We start from the raw sequence: 13,326 nt of genomic DNA, 5'->3' as shown, positions 1-13,326 counted from the left end.
CAGCTGGCCCAATGTTAGGTCGGCATCATTTGGTGGTCTGCAGCCAAATAATTCATTCGTGTTCGGGAAAAGCAAAGCCGACTCCGGCGAACAGGGTGAACTTGACTGGAATACAATTACACTTCCCACTGGGAGTTATCAGATCGAAGAAATCAATAATGAGATACAACGCCAAATAAAACGAATCACCGGCAAGGAAGCCAAAATATCTATAACAGCTCATGAACCAACGCTGTCTGCGGTCATTGAAATCTCAACGCCAGGATACGCCGTGGATATTTATAACAGCTCAATCCGAACATTATTAGGATGGCCAAAGGCCCCCGAGGTTAAACCTCGTCCACCAAAACCTGAAAAATCGGATTTTATGACCTATAAAGAAGCACTACACGACCTCGAGTACAATTATTATTTACTCCTTGCAGATCAATTACTAGCAAGAAAAAGTACTTTAGTGCCCGATACTTGGAGTATAGAAGCTCCACGTGTTAAGGGGGGGGCAGGAGCTCCGTGTTTACCGTCTAGATGATATAGAATCTGAATTATTTATTCCGATCAATCTAGTACATAAACAACAGCTACAACTCCTGCGAGTATATTTCCTAGATTATATTTCTGATTTAACAAGTCCGCGTGATAATATTATCACAACCATAGAAAAACTAAACAAACTCGCATCGGCCATGGAAACTATAAATCAAAGAATAATTCAGGCTTTACTGGATCTTAAAGACTATATCGATGATAATTATAGACAGATAGCCAGAGCAGATTTTGCAATTAAATATGGTATTCAAGTAAATGATATTTCAGATTTTAAATTTCCTGGATATAACGTGCCCGAGCTGAGAAAATCAGTCTCTGATCTCATCGATCAATCTTTCGAAGATATTCTTGCCGCGTACGAACGAATAAAACCACAACCTGTTATTCTCAAGCACGACAACAGTACAGCATCCGATGGCAGACACATCTCACCCGGGATCGTAAATATCACAGATGTTATTGCGGTCAATCTTGTATGTGACGTCATCGATGGCAGTTACAGCGCATCAGATACTACGACGGCACAACAGGGGTTTATCCTGTATACGTTCACACCAAGAGACCCCCCTGGTTTTCTGATTGTGCAAGAACCAATCAATCCGGTCTATCTACGGTGTCATAACCCGTGGTTGTCAACGATAAATTTCAAACTCACCGACCAGAGGGGGAATTTGTTGGACCTGCGTGACGAGACTGTTAGTATAAACTTACTGGTGAAGTCCTAAGTCAAGGGATCCATAATATTTATAATAGTTTTTTTTTCTGCACTGATCCATTTTCGTCATTTTATCGTGCAAATACCCTATCAAAACCAGTATAAGTTATCGTTGAAAGTGCTAGCACGCATTTAAAAAAAAACGGTTGTGTATAATGTATCAACCCGAGTACATTCATGCACGAGTTCATATTCATGATAAGCAAATTCTTTACGAGGCAATAAAAACCGCATTTCAAATACAGACATTCCCAGAACAGTATTTCCCCGTTAAAATAGTTATTGACGTGTATGGTGACGAAGACTTCTTGTTAACTCCGTCACAATTAACAGAGCTACAGCAAAATCATATGATCATAGTTTGGTGTCAACGAGAACAGATTATGAACTATTCTCATTCCTGTATTGATGTTGAAACGCTTAAGCAAATCCTGAAAATCTGAAAGCGCCCTTCACTTGAGAAACTCTTTGAGTTTCCAAGGGCAAAAAAAATAATACACTTTTTTTTTTACCCGTGGAAATGTGCTTTACACTCCAAGCGGGGGGGGGGGGGGGGCGCTAGCGTTCTCAGGTTCTACTTTCACTTTGTGCTGTGAGTCACACGCTATGCGGTTTATACTTCCTTGTCGGCCTCGTAGTCAGAAACACTAGTATTTTTGTCAGAAATGCAAGGCATTTCCGTGTCTAGATTCTTTATATAACCTTTTAACCGTCTCACCCTGGTGCTAATTAATTTTCGAGTCTCATACTCTTGTGACAATCCAAGACGAATCTTCTCAACTGCACGGCACAGTGGAATAAATTCAGATACCTGATTTTCAGTTATCCCGGCAAGTGATCTGTAAACACGATCTTGCAAACCCTTAATGAACCTATAACGAGCAGGGAGATTGTTCTTCCCCAACCGTGATAGCTCATTCAAGGATTCAAAATCTGACATAATTGTTTCAGTGTCTAGTAAAATATTAAAACCTCGCTGTTGTAATTCTTTAATTTCAACAAGTATGGTATTTATATTTTCGTGATTCATATTATTATATATTTTTATATTTTTAATAGAAACACTTTGCATGAGAAACGCTAGCTTTCCAAAACAAAACGAGACAGTCGGAAACATTTATCCCCTGCAAGGGCCTAGATCGTCAAATAACGTTCTAGAACCCCACGAGGACTGCTTCCGACATGACAATACAACATGTAACACGAAACACTTTATCCCCTGCAAGCCTCTAGATCGTCAAATAACGTTCTATAGGCTCAAGAAGACGTGTTTAGTGAATTGACAAGGACAAACATATAACACGTAACTTATCCTAAGGACGGACCCCTCTGACTGCCAAGTGACTCAGAGGCACATTTATTTACAAGACGAGACAGCCCTGGCTTCTAGGATCGAGTTCTCTAGCAGGCCCGGCAAACATTTATTTGACAACACAAACAACCTTTACCTCTGATTCGAGTATCACAGCAAGCAAAGGTACAATGAACATGTAATCTTATCCTAAGAGACGGTACAGAACAGACAACCTTTACCTCTGATTCGAGTATCACAGCAAGCAAAGGTACAATGAACATGTAATCTTATCCTAAGAGACGGTACAGAACAGACAACCTTTAACCTCTGATTCGAGTATGACAGCAAGTAAAGGCACAATGAACATGTAATCTTATCCTAACTTATCCTAAGACCTTATCCTATGACGACACAAACATACACAGGTGGGTCATTTTCTACGGTCAGCAGCAGAGCAAAACCATCCATTGAATCGACCATTGGATGGTGCACAAAAGACACCCGCCATTGGCGGATTAAATTTATGGTTTTGCTTGCGCGTGCTGACTTTCGATCGACCCAAAGGTCTTATGGAGCGATTTCGTATATAACCCAACTGTTACTTGCGAGTTGGAAATTCGCTCTAGCAGTGGGCGGGACTTGTTTAAAATATTTTAATTGTATGTTTTCTTAAGCGCGGTCATATAACAAGCACAGAAGAGCAAAACAGTCGGATATATTCAGTAAAACGAGGATATTGTTTGTAAAAAAATATATATTCTACGGTAAATAAATGATTACATGTTATGAACTCGATAAAATATTTTATCAAGGTGGCTTTCTTAGGGGGAGCAAATCCTCTGACCAGCAACGACAACTCTGCAAAGCGTTACACACTCTCGGAGGAGTTATCGTCGTTTGTGTCAACGATAAGAGTTATATAACAGAATGAAATCTTCTGTTTGAGCTTCTTTGAAAATGCTGTTTTGTAGATCCCATCTGCGACATGCTGTACAGAAGGTGGACAAATACCGAAATACCTACCGGCGGCGTTTATTGACTGGAATACAATTTCTTCACCTGTAATTGCGTTTATAGATTTAATAGCTCTTCTTGCAACTGTTTTACAACGCCCTGTGTTACCCAGTAGGCAGTTCTTGCTCTGAGTGACCACGCGAAGATTGTTTATAGAGTTATCAAGTATGTTACCGTTAATGTGATCAATGACAAAACCCTTAGGGATCACTCCAAAGAAACATTCGTAAATAAAACGATGACATAAATACCTCTTTCCGCACGTGGCAGTAAATCTTGAATAACCACCATTATCAACTCCACCAACTGGTCGTCTTCGCGTGCAGTGTCGTACTATGCCATCTCGGTTTGCCTCATAATTTGGAATAGTTGGATGTCGGACGAATTCTTGATTCATTATACTATAAGCAAATCATTTGTCTAATTCATAATTTGTCTGAAAACTTATTTATGTAATCACGCTCCGAGAGAGCGTTATCACAGTCTGGATTTTTTTTATCATAATACCGTTTTAGTTCTCGATAGCGTTTTCCCCCACACGCTGAACATAATTGCGTTTTTCCTCGTACTCCAATGCCGCATCTGATACACGGTATCGGTCCTAGACTCCCACCGCGGACCTGTTGAGCATGTTGTCCACAGTATTCGCCTCTGCAGGGTTTGCTACACGGCGCTGATGAATTTAGTTTGATCCACTTGCATGAGAAACTCTTTGAGTTTCCGTTCATTATATATAATATTTTTGTCTATTTAAATATTTGTCTTAATTATAATAATGGGTTTTGAAAGACTATCCAGAATAAAACCCGTATCAGGTTCTCGATTCGATCTTGACCGGTTAACCGCTGATCCACGACGAAGAGAGTTAGCAACGGTAATTGGTGTTATCAAGAACGCCAAAGAAGAGTTTCGTCGTGATGGTGCCGGACATGTGTTCTCTACGTATAAAATTATCCCCGACGCGAGCATTATCATTGATGCTACCATGAACGATACAATCGCGCGTAACATAATTGGGTATCTCGACGATAGAAGATATTTCATACAGATAAAATTTATTGTTAGAGTCGACGACGGAAAGTGGATTATCAGAGACAAACTAGACCCTGTTCTTGATGCCAAGGGGGTTCGTGGAAAAACCGTTCTGTTAAGTAAAGACTCAAAACCGGGAGTACTTGTTGGGATTGATATACCATATTATGCCAGAGCGTATCCTGTGACCGCAGTCATTTATGGAATTTATCCGATGAAGAAACCAAGCGTTGATAAACTCAAACCGATGAAGGTGTCGCCGTTGACAGAGTCAAGGATGAATTGTGTAGCTGAGCGAGTAATGGAACATTTTAAAAATGCAATGCGAGGAAACGGCCTAACACCGCTAAGACAAACTAAAATAACAGCGTGGGCGACACGAGTAGCGGATAAAGGAGCGTCAATAAATGATGTTGCTGAGCTAGAGCGATTACTAAAATTTCCTATAACGGTTTCATCGTTAACCGGTGAGGTATTGTATGAGTGTAAATACAATTCCCGTGGAACACCAATAACTATTATCGATCATAACAGTCACGCCTGGACTGACTCGGTTAGGATATTCCCGCGAGACCGTGTTGTGAAGTATTATCCGGAATTGCAAAGCAATTCTGGGAGCATGTTTGATTTTATTTATCAGATAAGTAAAACCGATCCGGTGTCTGTGTGGTTATTCAGAAGTAGTGAAGATGGAGAATATGATCAGTTTGTGAGACCCGACGGGGAAATATATAGAACAACGGCGTTACAGCAGGAAATGAAAAAACTCGCAGAAAAATATCATGCGGGCAACACTGATACATTACTGACACACTGTTTTACTGTCCCGGGTGTTGCCGCACATGTAGCCCGGGAACGAAATTCATGGAGACCAACTCCGAAAAGTTTTCTTGCGGATATCCAACAGAGCTGTGTTGAATACGGACACGGCGGTTTGTGGAATACTCGATATGATCACCGCGGTATGATATCCGTCGACATGACGGCGTGTTATCCAGGAAGTTTCCTTGGGCGTGGAGAATGCAGCGAATATTTTAAACGATTTGGCCACGTTACAAACTCGATGACAAGAGTTGCTGTAAACGGACCATTGCCTGATTTTGACTTGACCGGATTTGCTTGTGTGTCGTCGTTTAAATTCGCTAAGGATTTACATCCTGTGTGTTATGTTTGGTTTGGCAGACATTTCGTTGAGAAGCGATGGGCACCGATAGTGTTATTGCGATACATGCTTGACAGTCGAATACTGTTGTCGCTGACGGTCAGCGAAGCGATTATATGTTATTGTCGTCAAACCGAAGTTTGGTTGCCAACTCCAACGCCGGTTACGTTAGAAGAAGTCATCGAAGATTGGTCACGAGAATATCCAGAAACTTCTATCGACGCTATCATCAAGAAAGCTCCTGAAGTACTTAAAAACAAACTCAGAAATGACGAAAGCACAGCAAAAGATCTAGGACGAAGAATAATAGGGAAATTCACTCAAGGTGGAGCGTATGATCATAAACAACATCACAGTCGATTAATCATGGACAAGACTGAATTGGATCTTGTTGTCGCTGATGCAGCCACGAACAACATGTTCTGTAACCGCGAAGATGTGTTTCTGTCAAACGGGGAAAAACTAGGGACTGTTTTTAGTTATATCGACGGAGAATCATCTCAGTACACACATTTGAGATCTTCGATGCTAGCTTATGTATCCATAAATTTGTTGTCGATGATTAATAGATTCCCTGTTGTCGCAGTGAGAGTTGCAACGGATTCATTTTATATTAATAAAAAATACTCAGCGCTGTTGGATAATGTTATATCGGATGATCCATCGTGGGGCTCGTGGAGAATAAAGAATGAAATGTTACAAGGATATTGTGAATCAGCTGACGTTGCAATCGTGGATGAGTATCGCAGCGCAGAAATGTCTTCGACGGTTTCGTTGTCTCCGCCGGTGCACGATCCTGTTACAAGACACAAAACAGTTTATCTAAACGGCCCTGGTGGTTCTGGTAAGACAACTCGGGCGATTGAATTATTTCGCGGTTCTGACTTGGTCGTGCTGACTCCCACACACAGACTTGCCAGGGAGATGAGACAACGGGATGTTAACGCGTGCACGTATCACAGTTTTTTCAAATACAGCGGCGGCACGTGGACACCTGAACGAATGGGAACGAAATATATTCCCGAGAAAATAATCTGGGATGAGATAGACACTGTGCCGTTAGATATATTAAAACAGTTTCTGGATTGGTTGCTAAAGAAAAATACCGCAGTGGTGATGTGCGGCGATCATGGTCAACCACCGCCATTTACAGGTGAATCTCCACACGAGTGGCTGCAAACTTTTGTAGATTATTATGAGGAAATAACTAACGATCACAGAGCACTCGATGAAACGCTGAAAGAGTTTAAGACACTGATCAGGCTACAAACCAATAAAGTCCAGTGTGAGATAATGCGTGAAATAATTCCAGAGACTTCGCTGAGCGACTTTTGGGAAACGTGGAAACCAGGTGATTTAATTGTGGCAAGTAGAAAGATAGTCAGGGACACACTTCAGCAGCGGTTATTTCAGTTACATCAGAAGAAATTTCCCATGTTGCCAGTGCCGTTGTGTTATAGACCAGCTGATACGCGATTGCAGAATATTGATGTTGATATTCCAGGACGCCTGACTGCGTCAGGGACGGAAAAACAAAATTTAGTATTAAATGATATTGTTATCGTTGATGTTGATGCTGTCGAACAGGCACTGAAAATGAGCAAATCCCCGTGGACGCTAGGATACGCTATGACCATCCACAGTTCGCAAGGACTAACTATTTCAGATACAACAGTTTGGATTGTTGATGATCGCATCGAGTGGTCAAATTTAGTTTATTTAGCCGTGTCAAGAGTAAGAAGGATAGCTCAGTTACAAAGAATTGTATTAAATGATGTTATCAACGACAGCATCAACAGATCAATCGCTGATGATACAATAAGAAAGAAATTAGCCGGTTACAAACAGAGCGACAAAAAAAATGGTAGAGAGTTTGATCCCAAACAAAGTTTGGATGTTGAATTTGTAATACAATTACAACAACAGCAGAATAATCACTGTGCGAGTTGTAATTGTTTATTGCTGTGGCAGTATTCGAAAAACGACCCAAGGCAATTCACCGTAGATAGAATAGATAGCAGTCGCGGTCATACACGTGAAAATGTGATGTTGACCTGTCTTGAGTGTAACCGACGCAGAGGTGTTGCTGCAGTTATTTAAATGATTGAATCACTTCAGTGCGGATCACTTTAGTGATCGGGGTGGTAATTGTGTATCCTCGGGAATCACCTGAAGTTGCTCGCGTTTAAATCCGCGTTGAGGAGCAGTCGAATCTAATCTGTAGATTGCGTTTCTCCCAGTTGATCTGGTTATGCTGGATATCTTATGTGTAGTAACACTCCATGTGGGATCGGTTGCTCTTTTTTTTCCTCCTTCTAGTTCGCCTGGTTCGTATAAATACCTAACGGTGACATTACCCAGCAGTGGGGACGCTAGCGTCCCTGGCTGCGTTGAAACATTTTGTTGCTGTTGTCCGCGTTCACTGACGCGGGGTATATATTTTTTTGTGATTGCATTTACAGGTCTCATGTTTGTTGTTCTGGTAATTTCATTATTCAGTGCGGCTATCACGTTTGGCAGTCTTGCAACCCATTCACGAGATCTCGTATCGTAAATGAATTCCCTCGCGTACTGGTATCCGAATAATCTCTCAGCGAGTGTTCTATTAAATCGCTCAACAATTGCCTGATCCCGATGAATTTCAGTATGTCCTCGTCGTATAACAACGTTATGCTGCTTTGTCAGTGATGACACCGCGCCCTGAAATTCCTTGCCAGGATCAACTTGTAATAATCGTGGCCAGTTTAGAGGTCCTCGCTGATAAATTCGTTTAAACGCAGAGGCAACTTCAGTGGCTGTTTTAGTCGCTAACGGTTCTGCTTCTTTGTATCTACTGGCAACATCAACTACTGTTAGCGCGTATTTGTATGTTTTTCTACGGACAGTATCATGAGGCAGGAATAGTATGTCAGCCTGATGAACTTCATTGGGGGTACTAACATCAAAATGTGCAAAGTTGATTTGTCGAGGTGGTGGTAAGTAGATTTGCCATATTGCTTGTTTTGATAGCCAATTTTTGGCAACCTCGCGTGTTACTGATGCCGCGTTGGCGAGTTTATTAATTGCTGAGTTACCTCTCCAGTATCCGATTGGGGAATAATAAATCGCTTCCATTGTTATTAATTATCCAGCGCCTAATGCTAATTTAGATTTCATCGCTGATCTTATTAACCAATTAGCGAGTGACTCCTTAAATGATTTATTTTTTATGGCGCTTAGTGCATGAATTAATTTCACATCCGCGATATGCCTGTCTTGTAGATCTTTACTTCGATAAGCAACATCATGTATGTGACACGCTGCGTCGATAGCGTTTATCGGATACTCTCCCGGTTTTGGTTTAGACTGTTCATCAAGTCTGATATCTAGTCGTGTCCCTGGACCGCAGTAATTGTATCCTGGGAGATGTTTTTCTCCGGGATACTTTGCCCAGGGAGTTCCGGGGAGCTTTCCAAGTTTGGCTGCAATGTCACCTCCGCTAAATTCTCGCTTTTTTTTTGAAATCTAAATTTTTTTGTGCCACATCGCGTACACTTACCAGAAAGTGCTTGTCTGTTATTTTTTGTTGTAATGGTTGTTAGATCATTCGTAGGGGTTCGTGCCTTACACTTCACACAATATAGATCCATAATTATTATTCTTTATATACAAATGGAAATTACAGATTTTTCTGCGACGCGAAGAAAGGAGCCAGTTAAGCATAATTCAGTGCTACCAAACTCTATCAGAATGATCATCATAGGACCGTCAGGATCGGGTAAAACGCAACTGCTGTTGAACATGATAATGAAGTGGATGAAGTGGGATAAGCTGTATTTGGTAGCACCATCTGTAGATGATCAGCGATGCTATAATGTTATAAAAGATTTTAATGAGAGTGCAAAAGCGCTGAGTGAAGACGGCGAGGAAGTAGTTGAATTTATCACTGATATCGAAGAAGCTCCCAGCGTTGAAGACCTTAACGGGGAAATAAATAACCTAGTAGTGTATGATGATGTGATGCTGGACAAGCAAAAAAATCCTGCAAGAATATTTTCCCGGGGTCGTCATAAAAACACCGATGTCATTTATATTACTCAACGTTACACACAAATACCAAAAGTAATCAGGGATAACTGTAATCTTCTTGCTGTGTTTAATGGAGTTGATGTTCATACGCTGAGAAATATTCATCAAACCTGGTGTAGCGGCGATATGGATATTAATAAGTTTAAGAATTTCTTTAGTCACGCTCAAAGAAACCAGCACGGATTTGTGACAATAAATTTACACGACCCGCGGACACGATACCGTATCGGACTTGATACATTGTATGGTTAACATAAAAATGTTTTTCCTTGGAAACTCATTTCGTAGAGCAGCAGAGGGGGGGGGGGGGGCTGGACCGACCGACCGTGTCAATGACGACCCGCGGGGGAATAGTTTCAGATTTATTGAAGTAAACCAAGAACGTCAGCGCGCGGATGTTATTGCATTTCCCCGGTCGTCGAAGAGTCTCTCCGAGAGAAATTATTCGACGTTCAGGGATATTTTTTTTTTATTCTGTGGTCGTCATGGAAAGGTTTATCGTCGAAATAAGTAAACCGAAACTGTTTTTGTCTATTCAGTACTATTTTAGTTTCGGTCTGTTCACCCCCTCTGCTGCTAGTTCCTACTTACTATTAGCTCAATTCAACTGTAGGAATCTTGTTCCATAAGAATTATACATTTATCATCTTATGTACATTCAGATCGAATGCACGTTACACTCATTTCCAAAATACCCTGACTATGCAGCTCACACATTAATGGTGAAACACGATTGACTCAAAGGGTAATACTTAAATAACACGAATGCATCTGGTTCATACGGTTACCTTTTGAGCCAGTCTTATTTGTAGATTCGTAAACATTGCGTCTCTCAGTAAATATAGCACGTTGCATACGAGCTTAAGTGAGTTCCGGCAGGCAAAAAATGCGCATTTCGTACGTTTCCGAGTCCGTAACTTCAGTTTGGTGCAACGCAAAAACATTGATATAGCTTGAAGAATAGAAAAGTTTTTCAAGAGCAAAAAGAAGCCATATATAATGGTCGTGTGCCTTCATAAACGGAAATAGCAGAAGGAAATCGAGGGTCAAACGTGAAACGAAGTTTTTCGAAGTTATTTACGTTGTCTCGTTTATAGAATGTTAGATAGGGTCCTATGTCAGGACGGGGCATCGGGGTAATCTGAGGAAAGTTTGTCACTCAGTATGATTTAAAAAAAAAACTTCAGGATATTGTTTTTTTGTTAACATTAAGCTCGCATCGAGCACTGTGATAAAAAATATACTACCGGATTAGTGTCCGAAACTCGGATAACATTTGTACATAAGTAATCTCGAAGAGTTTGGGAAGTATTCCAACCGGCATGATAATGCATGTAAAGCTGACATAATTTTCCCAAAGATATAATTGCTATTTTTAAAAAAGCGTTTCTTTTCACAGCGGTTATTCTCTCTCTCTCTCTCTCTCTCTCTCTCTCTCTCTCTCAATTAAGCTTAACACCGACTTGGTTAGTACGAACTTCGGTTACTTGTAGTAAATGAGAACTACTCTCACCGTATTATAGCACTAGAGATGCTATGATTTCCAAATTTTGCCAAGAGTTCTTGGGTGATATTGTCGGAATGGATAAGCAAATGATCCAATTTCATTAATTTGAATGAATTTAGGAATCCAGAAGGGACTTATCTGAACCAGCTAATTCAAATAGCACGTGCCTTTCCAGTCCAGTAATTCTCCATTCGCCCAGATATTGGAAAAACTATATATTTTATACAGAGAAAATTAAGGAACCATGCAGGCATCGATCTATACAGTGAGCAATGTAGAGCATGGACAAATAAAAATGTTAGGCAAAATATAAAACTCATCATAATTCTGCAAATTGGACATGACTGAAATTTTGAATAAAAGGACTGCAAAGTGCGAAAGAGGCAGGGAAGGGGAATCTTTGCTGGCAGTAAAACTTCATTGTATAACGAGATTAAAATGATAAGATAAACTGTTAATCATATGCTTTGTATAACCTTAAGTTCTACTGTAATCTGCGACAGGAGAGAACGGATGGCTGTCAAAAGACGCTCGCGTTCGTTCTAAATTGAAATAAAGATAGTATATTGTGAAAAAATTTCAGCACTATCTTAACATATTTACAACAATAAATAAAATATATAAGAGAGGGAGAAAGACGTCATTCTGGTTTCCTTCCGTCTGATGGATTTTGCTAGAAAGGGTTTTTGACCGTAATGGTGAAATTAAAAGTTAATTCTTGGATTGGATTCATGCAAGGGTCGTCCGAGAGTTGTGCATTGGTACGTTACTGTGTTTCGAATGGATATGTGTGGTGTTTTAGTCTTCTAGCGATTCGGAAGCGATGATAGACGCATGAGAAAAGTCGAATCGAGCGGAGGGTTGTGGTCACGCTTGCACTCCTTGTGTTAAGTTATAGTACCGATAAAGTAATTTCATGTTGTCAGAGATTTCGTTGTACTTTATTGATAAAACGTCATACTGTGAATAAAATATATTATTTTAAATGCCTGCGCGGACATGCTATCAGATGCATAGTTTTGTCTGGCAGAAATAACTGAAGTGGTCCCAGTGTCTTGTGTGTGGAATGTAACCTTACCGGAACACGATATTTGCCACTATTCCATTTTCGGATGCAATGGACCCTATATATGCTCGCTTACAACTTGACCGCAATTGCATGCTGCAGACCCAGATCTAATGTCCCAATGCGACAGCAGACCTTGATATAGAAAGTTGGCCAGAAGTAATCCTGTGAACAAAAAATATAGACCCAGATCTGCTGGTGCATTAGGCAAAGGCAGATCATTATGTTCTTAGCAACTGGACTCAGCTTATATGTTAGTATATACGGTAAATGTGGTCTGTAATAATAGTAACGTCTAAACGCTTATCATTATAGACAGGCCTCATATCGCACAGAGCAGGTTAAAATGTGTGTCTCTGTACTTACGGTATCTTTTCACGTGATATTCGCTAGAACAAGGGGTCTCAAACACGTGGCCCGTTAAGCTGTATCCTGTGGCCCGCAGAATGATTGGCGTCACAAAATGTCATGATAGATAAGAAAGGTGGCGCGGCCCTTGGGCCATCTAAAATGTCCTCATGCGCCCTCGGGGTGATTTCAGTTTAAGACCCCTGCTCTAGAAGACCCAATGAGGCGGACTGGGGGTGGGGTGGGGTGGGGAATGGGTTTAGCCGTTCCTGCTAGAACAGTACACTTTGCATCAACAAGCAGAATGTTTGCAATTTTATGCAAAACAAACCAGCAAATTGTCGTAATCGAAACTCACGCTGTAAACGGTATGGTTCTTCCCGGGTTATTGAACAATAACCACCTGTTCAGATAGACTTACCCAAAGTATTGCAGCGTAATACCATTCTTGTAACTGGGAACTTGTGTACCAGTTATATGCATATATGAAATCTTGGAATACCTGTATTAGTAGTTAAATACGAGACCCCATGATTAGGTGTGGCAATTTATCTTTCCGTTAGAATGTGTGGCA

The sequence above is a fragment of the Sinohyriopsis cumingii genome, chromosome 17 (assembly GCF_028554795.1).
Source record: "Sinohyriopsis cumingii isolate HCF-2022 chromosome 17, ASM2855479v2, whole genome shotgun sequence".
NCBI lineage: Eukaryota > Metazoa > Mollusca > Bivalvia > Unionida > Unionidae > Sinohyriopsis > Sinohyriopsis cumingii.
The sequence above is the reverse complement of the archived record's forward strand: the minus strand, read 5'-3'. Positions refer to the sequence as shown.